Source organism: Ambystoma mexicanum, chromosome 4p, assembly GCF_040938575.1.
Source record: "Ambystoma mexicanum isolate Mex_15411 chromosome 4p, UKY_AmexF1_1, whole genome shotgun sequence".
Lineage (NCBI taxonomy): Eukaryota > Metazoa > Chordata > Amphibia > Caudata > Ambystomatidae > Ambystoma > Ambystoma mexicanum.
Window position 1 is genome coordinate 901,625,073 of NC_090927.1, and position 9,199 is coordinate 901,634,271.

Genomic DNA, 9,199 nt, shown 5'->3' on the forward strand with positions numbered 1-9,199 from the left:
CAAGAGTTACAGGTACGTAACTTAAGCCTTCTCCAGCATGGGGTCTTGCGTGGATTCACATGCTCATAAATATGATTACACAGCTGTACATATAAACAACCAGGGCAGGTAGCAACAAGGCTCAAAACAAGCAACAAGCAATACACTTAAAGGCATGGTCTAGTAAAACATTTTATTTAAAAAATAGATAGGCAACATAAAAAAAAACTAGCATTCTCTTTTTTAAAACTTCCTATGTAAAAATTTGAGCTATTCAAGCTCAAAATTCGCAAAAGCAAGCACATGGGCGCATCCATTTTGTGAAATGGATGCCCTCCTGTGCTGGCTTTTGCTTTTGCGGCACTAATGAAGGAAAAGCCAGCCAGCTGTAGTAAACAAAAGCTACCGCTGGGTGGCTTTCCCTTCATTAGTGCTGTACGCGGAGGACGGGGACCGGAGACCAGAGCAAGAAAGCTGCAGCTGAATTAGAAACTCGGAAAGAAAAACCGCAGCGTTTTCCAACACAACCGCGTTGTGTTTCTGCCTGAATCTGCTTTCCCATTTGGGGCTCTCTGGCTCCCTTGAGAGCCCCAAATGGGAAAGCAGATTCAGGCAGAAACAACGCAGCATTTAGCATTTCCCATTTGGGGCTCTCCGAGAGCCCCAAATGGGAAATCAGCTGTAGGCAGAAACACTACGCGGCATGTAAACACAACCGCGTTGTGTTTCTGCCTGCTGTGGCTTTCACTTTGGGTCTCCGCTGCTCCCCTGGGAGCACCGGAGACCCAAAGTGAAAGCCACAGCAGGCAGAAATACAACGCGGTTGTGTTGGAAAACACTGCGGTTTTTCTTTCCGAGTTTCTCAGGCTCCTCCGAGCCAGAGGAACCTGAGAAACTTGGAAAGAAAAACCGCAGCGTTTTCCAACACGATAACGTTGTATTTATGTTTGCGGTCGCTTCAAAAGCGACCGCAAACATAAATACAACGTTTTTAAAGCTGCGGTTTTATTTCTAAGTTTTCCGGGCTCCTCCAGCCCGGAAAACGTAGAAAAAAAACCGCAGCTAGTGCTTATTTTTTTTTTTTAAATAAATAGCACTTACCGAGATTCAGCTGCAGCTTTCCTGCTCTGGTCTCCAGTCCCCGTCCTCCGCGTACAGCACTAATGAAGGGAAAGCCACCCAGCGGAAGCTTTTGTTTACTACAGCTGGCTGGCTTTTCCTTCATTAGTGCCGCAAAAGCAAAAGCCAGCACAGGAGGGCATCCATTTCACAAAATGGATGCGCCCATGTGCTTGCTTTTGCGAATTTTGAGCTTGAATAGCTCAAAATTTTACATAGGAAGTTTTAAAAAAGAGAATGCTAGTATTTTTTTTATGTTGCCTATCTATTTTTTAAATAAAATGTTTTACTAGACCATGCCTTTAACCCTGGAACAGAGTCACCTCAAAAAAACAGGTTGTGTACCACCGCTTGGCAGACCCCAGGACTCCTGCCTGGAATCGCTGTCAGTGCAGTAGAATCTCATGAAGGTGTGCATGGACCTCCACGTAGCAGCCTGGCAGATGTCGAGCAGGGGAATACCAGAGAGAAACGCTGTGGTTTCTGCAATGGCTCTGGTGGAGTGGGCTCTCTGCCAGCCTGGAAGAGGTCTGTTGGCCGTGCAATGACAGTGCATGATGTAGCCGAAGAACCACCTGGATATGGAAGCTTTAGACAGGGACTTCCCGTGTACCACAGGTCCATACACTGGCATTGGATGGCACATAATGTTGCACTTATCATGTGATGGCAGAAACTGGAACTGCCTCTTAATTGTTGTGACTGTCTCATGCATATGTGACATTAGCTGACATTAGGTGGCATTTCTCAGGTGTGTGGTGCTGCACCTGGCATTTAATAGCAGCATTTGCACATGTGAGGCTGAACTTCACATATGGTGACTATACCAGTGATATGAGACTTTAACTGGAATTTGATAACATGTCTGAGGAAATGGAGGTGGCACTTGACAATAGCACCTGTGCATGTGAAGCTGTACCTTGTATATTATTAGATTAGTATCATAATGGTATTAATTGAGCGTGTACCTAGCTTCGAGAAGCAACAGAGCGATTTACAGATATATGCACCAAAACAGATACATAACGGAGCGCTTTACAGAGGTGTACAACATTACGGATGCATAACGAAGCACTTTTCAGAGGTAACAACAGAACAGATATACAGCGGGGGTAGGATACAGGGGGGGACAGAGGAGAGGTACAGCTGTACCGGGTGGTAGGGAGCAGATAGGTGGGGGTGTCTAGAGAGTCAGGTGGCACGAGGGGCAACGTGATGGCCTAGGTGCTGAGGAGGACAGACTCCATGAAGAGGGGGGTCTTGAGTTAATTTCTGAATTGTAGGAGCATAGGGGCGAGTCTGATGCCGACGGGAAGAAGGTTCCATAATCTTGGGGCATAAGCAGAGAAGGCTTGTTTTCTGGTCCTTTCCTTTTTGCAGCAGCAGATTTCAAGTCTGCACGTGTCCTGGCTTCTGTGGTGCGCTGTATGCCAGAGACGCAGAGTTTCTTCATGTGGTAGCTGGGTGGCTTGAGGGTGACGGCCTTCTAGATGATGCAGCAAGACTTGAAGGTGATTTGAGTGTGCAGTGGGAGCCAGTGAAGGTCAAAGAGGGCCGGGGTGATGTGATCATATCTATGTAGACCCTTGATGCATATTGTGGCTAAACCAGTTATACAGTGCATAGAGTGGTGTTACTGGAGCATTTGATGCTACGCTTGGCATGCAATGACAGCACCTAGACTGGAGTCTTTTTTCTTTATATATTAAGATTATACTATGCTTGGAATTTGAGGTTACAACAGGCCTAATATGGTGGTATCCATACTTGGCATTTTATGGGAAGACGTGGGAATGTGGGTCTGTATTCAGCACATAAGAACTATACCTGGCATAAGATGGCACTGCTGATTTGAAGCTGTACTGGCCTATGAAGGCAGCGCCTCTGACAAGTGTACCGTTGTCATTTAGTGACCATACCCACAGCACATCAATGCAGCATCCTAGTTGAAATCTGAAAAATAAATAAAATAGTCTTTTGTCTGCTTTAATAACTATCTGCTACTCTATTTACTATTGGTATTGTTTTTCTTTTACATTTGCAACATAATGCATGTGATGTCACATGTCCTGACTTCCTGTGAAGTCATCGGGCTTATGATGTCACTTCTGGTGCCACTGGTATTTTAGTGAATTCAGAGGCCTGCGCACAAGACAAAGTGAAGATAGACTTTGTTTTTCCTTTGGATTGCATCAGTTGTACTGAATGACACAGGGAATTCCTTGTGCACCTGATACATTCCAAAACTTAATGGCAGAGCTATTGAGCAGCAGGATTTGACTTCTGAAGGTATTATATCATTTAAAATCCCAAGATCTTTACATGGGAAAAATGTCAGTTCTGCAGAAGCAGTGTGAAGTACATTGACCTCACTGCGTCTACTGACGCAAGCGGTTGATCCATCGAACTCCGAGCACTCTGTAATTGGCTAATGATTCAGACACTTAAAGAAGTGAGGGCGCAGCATTTAGGCTGCCTACGACCATGAGCAAGCGCAAAGATGGGTACTCCACATCAGGCTTAGCGATTGGTTTGTCTCATTGGGCCCACTCCCCACCCAGCAAAGAACTCCTAATTGTCATAGTTGGGCGTTCAGCTCCATGTGCCGAACATGGGACCAAGGCCACCAGTTGCCGTGGCATGAGTTTGCAAGGAAGGCAGGAAGAGGAAGAATAAAGCAACATTTTGAGAAGATTCCAGAATTTAAGGACGCCCAGCTCAAGCCTAAGAGTGGCAGGGAGGCTTCTCCAAAGAGAGGCACCAGCAGAACAGAGACTTGCCTACTGCTCTCCGTTTAAAGAAACGCTTCCCAAGCAGAGAATTCAAGTTACAGGACCAGGTGCTCTAACAAGGGAGTATTTAGGCAGACAAAGTTAGAAAAGCCTGGTCCGAGGCCCCAGAAATCCTTCTGTATGATGCACAGGGTCTTGCATTTCATCTTTGCGGCCACCAGAAGCCAGTGTAGAGATTTCAGGGCTCCAGAGATACTAGGGTTGAAGCCTAGAGAGGACGAGGGCTCTAGATACATTGAGCTTCTGGGGAAAGGCGAGGAAAGGTAGAATGCCTATAAGGAAGTGAAGCTAAAAGTGGGCATTTTTTACAACGTCCAAGATGCGAGCAGTGAAGGAAAGATAAGAGTCGAAAGTGACCCTAAGGTTTTTGGTCTCACAGGATGCTGACAGTAGAGGGCCTAAGGAGAGCGGTGGAGGGTATGAGGGAAACAGGGCACAAGTCTCCCAATAAAAAGGATCTTCATCTTACTGGCATTGACATAGAGATTGCTAGCCGCACACCATGCCTGGATTGGGGCCACACTATCTGGGATGACGCAGAGGAAGAAGTAGTACAGGGAAGTTTCAAGGAAAGCTTTGTGTCATCGGCATAACACTGCAAATGACCAGAGAATGAGATCAGGTGAGCAAGAGGGACGAGGTAGATATTAAAGAGCCACAGCAAAAGGATAGAACCCTGGGAAATGCTGCAAGTAGAGAGTGAGGTGGTGGAAGAGAAACAGCCCAGTTGCAGCTGGAAAGGACGGTTAATGATGGAAGAGATCAGCCAGTCCATTGCCTGGTCATTGATGCCATCGGTATCATGGAGCAATTTAATAAGGATAGAATGGTTGACCATGTCAAAGGCGAAAGAGAGATCGATGATCACTATCTTCAATTGTACTACAATCATAAATACCATATACACTTCAATTATATAATTCCACCATATTACAAATATGGTATACTCCCCTTATAGTTCCTATACAAGCAATACACATATTACTATAGTGCATCTGTTCAGTGGCCAGATTCTTGCGGGCATGGCCTATGGACTCACTCACACCCCCCAATCCCAATAACGTCCACAAACAGAAAAATTCACAGCACACACACCAGCACAACATTTATTCACCTACAAAAAGAGCTCTGTGTCAACTTTTTTTCTACTCCCCTTCACCCTTTCCAGGCCCCCTTTCATCAACAAAATAACCCCAAATATATTTTCCAGACTTCTTTTCGTCAATGCAATGTCCGCGGACAAAGGCAGACAAAAACCACGATCCGCCTGTCCAACATGGCCACCGTTTCAAAAATGACACAGCTCACGTTTTGAAACATCCAATCAGCATGCGCCTCTCTACAAAGTTTGGTAACCATTTGTCCAATGGCACCAAAGTTATAAGCTGGCCAAAAGATACTCTTTCTATAAGTTGAGTATCTTAAACAATAATATAATCACCATTCATTATATAAACATCACTCCGTTAAATCCCCCAATGACGACTGTATATAAATTCTCCCATTTGTGTCTCTCATTCTCATCCCCAATCACTTTGATAAATACATTTTTTATACTATAAATATCTTCTATACTATTCGGTTAAACTTTCCTTTTTTTTTAAACCCCGATTAATAGTCAGCGGACTGCACGACTATTTGGGGTCTGTTTACGAAATAGGATGTCTGCAGACATCACGTTGTGTATGCACATGTCCGGTATCACATGGCAATTTTAATTAGTCCACAGACAGCACGCTCATTTGCGGACATTCATGTGCAGACACCCGGCATTTGCCGCTGAACAGGTTCTGCGAACATCCTCTGCCGCCGCTGTTGGGAAGACATGGTATCACAAGTATTGACACTGACACAATGAATACAATTTGTAAAACCTTTATTGAAAATGAAGGGGTTGGAGAAACTCCTATTTTGCCCTATAACTAAGATGGGAGTAGTCTCAATCATCAAACGATAAACAAAACAGTCCTTGTGGAGTCTGTCAAATCAAAATGGCCTATGTTAACAAAATCCTAATTCCTGTCCTATTTCTTGTACAAAAAGTGTAAAAAGGAGAAATGTATGCAAAAGGAAAAATCAGTGTTCAAATGATAATGGGGCTGAACCAGCTCTCCTCCCCAAGTTAGGCCTCAATGGGTCAGGCGATCCTTGTAGGCAGGATGACACACTGTGGCTCGGTTTCCAACACAGTACACAGTGCAAACCTGTGGATCAAGGCCCGTCTGGCCTTCCACGTTAAAGTTCCTTTCTCTGACTTCCAAAATAATGTTTCAACCAAAACGTTCACAAAGGCCCCCCTCTCCCAGGCTTAGACCTTTCACCACACAGTTCTTGTAGGTCCCCCTCTGGCGGACTCAGACCTCTCACAATTCAGTTCAACACAAAGTTGCAAGGGGGGCTCCCTTTCCCAAGCTTAGTATACTAGGGGTCTCTCCCTCAATCTGGCTCGGACAACTTTCAGATAGAAAAATCTTTTGAATGTGCGTGGCTTTCTTTGCAGACCACCGCATGACCAATTCGAATCAACGTTCACTCTTTACTTTCACTCTTGCTGTTTGTTCGCCCTTTAGTGTCTAACAATGCACCTTTCACTGAGACTTTCGAATGGGCTTCTTCCTATCACCGGACTAGTGCGTTATGTAGTATTGCTGATCTCACAGCTACATGTTACTTTAAATTTCATTCACAGGTCTGCCTTTGTTCACGTCAAATACACATGCGTGCAGCCTTCACTAGTGATATGATGCTGTTACTTCATTCACTTTAACACACACCCGTCTCTCAGGTCGCTTGTCAACTCACCGGCTGTGTGCGCTTCTATCTTGTTTTGTGTTTTCTGACATTCAAGTCAAGGTTAGTACCACAGGTTTGACCACGCCTCCCCAACTCTGCTGTTCACCCGGGTGGGTCACTGGCATCCTTGAAACACAATGCAATCTTCACTTGTGGAATCTGGCATTCACCATGTGTTTTTGCGTTCTGTCTGAGGCAACAACCACCAGTAGGGAAGCCTTGGGGGTTTCAGCCTGTTGCTATCGTCCCTTGGCCTGTTGCTCTGCTCCAGTAGGTGTGCCTTCATCCCGGAAGTTCTGCTCATAGTCGTGTTCCGCCTTGCTCAGAATGTGTCTTTAGGTGTTGCCCTTAATTCGTGTGAGGAGAGCTAAGTGGTATCAGGTGCATGCACTTAGGGTAAAGTGCCTGACTTTGCCTGACCCAATTAACGGGACATGTCCAGTACGATATGAGAGAGATAGTCTGGTTGCTCTCAGTCATCCTCTTCCTCAGCCCAGTGTTTGTGTAAAAAGGGGGGAGTTGGGACTTTGGAAAATTCAAAAAAATAGGATGCGGTAGATGAACAAAAAAAGGGGGGGAATACCGCGTCTCACCATCAGCTATCTCACCCCCACTCCCGAAGACCCCTCACCCAGGTGATCCTCCCGCACTGGTCCATCCCCAGGAACTGGATTCAAAAGCGATGGCCGTGGCCTGGCCACCTGGATAGCAAGTCCCTGGGGACTAACGGGTGAGACACCCTTTGGTTTCTCACACCGCACACGTCCCTGGATGTCATCATGTGACCATGCCCGTGCGGCGTGATGGCATGCCCGCAGACGGTGTCCATCACTGCATACATTTTGAAAATAAACTGCAATTTTGGCCAATCTACAATGTTTCAAGTTGAAAGTTTACCCTTTCAGAGCTCATAGACGCATTCTTACTTGCTCTAACACATTTTTACAACTTTCCAAGGACTAGTCTCAGTTCAGTAGTCTGCGGACAGTTGCACAGTCCACAGACGGTTCCTATAAAAGGACCCACCCATTACTTTTAGTCATTCTTAATCGGGCACATCAGGAGAGAGCATCTTCCAGGAGAGCTACTTCCAAGAGACTAACAGAAGTTTGACAATGGCATCACTCATGGCCATCCCTCGTTCCCAGAGGCTACAACCACCACCAAGTGGAGGGCCTGGACAGGGCAACAGGCTCAGTGATTTGGATGATGGCGAGGAACATGAAGAGGAGGTAGAGGAAGTGCCTACCTCAAGTGCCCAGAGAGAATCATAGATGTGGCATGTTTTTACCGCTGCTGGGGGAGTACCGGAGGCTTGGGCTGCCCAGGTGAAATGAATTGAGTGCAGGGTTGTACTTAGTCATGGACAACCTGGCCAGGATTCCTCCGGGACCACATCCATGTGCCGCCACACCAGATCTAACCACTCGGGTGCTCTGAGAAAGTCTATTCCTTTCTCATGGAGAAGCAGTTAACGTCCTCTACCCAATCTTCCTCAACCACTCCTGCCACCACACAGGCTACTCCTGTGGGGCATAGGATCCCGCCGGCTTCCTCGCAGGCCATACAGGAGGCTGTGGGAACAATTCCATCAACTTTGAACATGTATTCTTCATTGTAAGCTGTAATGAAATTCTGGTGGCATAGCCCAAACTGTTGCCACCACAGTGAATTACAATGATGTCCGGATGCTTCAAAGTAACCATACTCTCACAAAATGGGAGCAATTCCTCCCACTTCACTCCTCAAAACTCCAAACCAGGAAACTTAAAATTCTTGAAATCCACAATTCCCAGGTAATCCACAATGCTCACAGTACACCTTAAGACAATGGACCCAATAATCACCCACCAACCAGACACAACTCAAAGCCATAGCCATCTTCACTGCACACAACAAAGATAACTCTTTCTGCCCAGTCTTCCTGTACACCATACCCACAAAACCAGTCCCTTTTCAATGCCTGGCATCCTTAAAAGACCCGGATGCCACGTGTGGTGTCCGCGGACTCCCGGAGTGTCTGCGGATGGCATTGTCAATTAAAGGGGTGGGTTTAAACCCAATTTAAATCATTTATTGTAGAATGGTGGCTCTTTAAAGGGTCTTTTTTGGGGGGGTCCAATTTTCTTTTGTTTTTCTCATTTTTGTGTCCTACTCCCACTAACAAATGCATTAGTATACACTCATCTTCCCTTTTAACTTGTTCACATGAACTTTTCCAAAGCATTTTGAACATTCCAAAGAAAATTCTGATTGCCAACATCAGTCAAATGCACTCCATCGCTCTGAAAAGTATTTACACCAACCAACTTGATATTTTCATTCTCAAAAAATGGCATCCCTAAATCATATTAAAAATGTACATACACCTTTAATGACATGGTGCCTAGCTTCTTCCATTTGTGGACAAAACCAATTTGGACATCTCCATATTTGCCTTGCATTGATTTGAGAACAAATAATCAGTTCCATTAGGCTTCTCAATATATCCTTCAGGGCAAGCTGCAAAGATACTG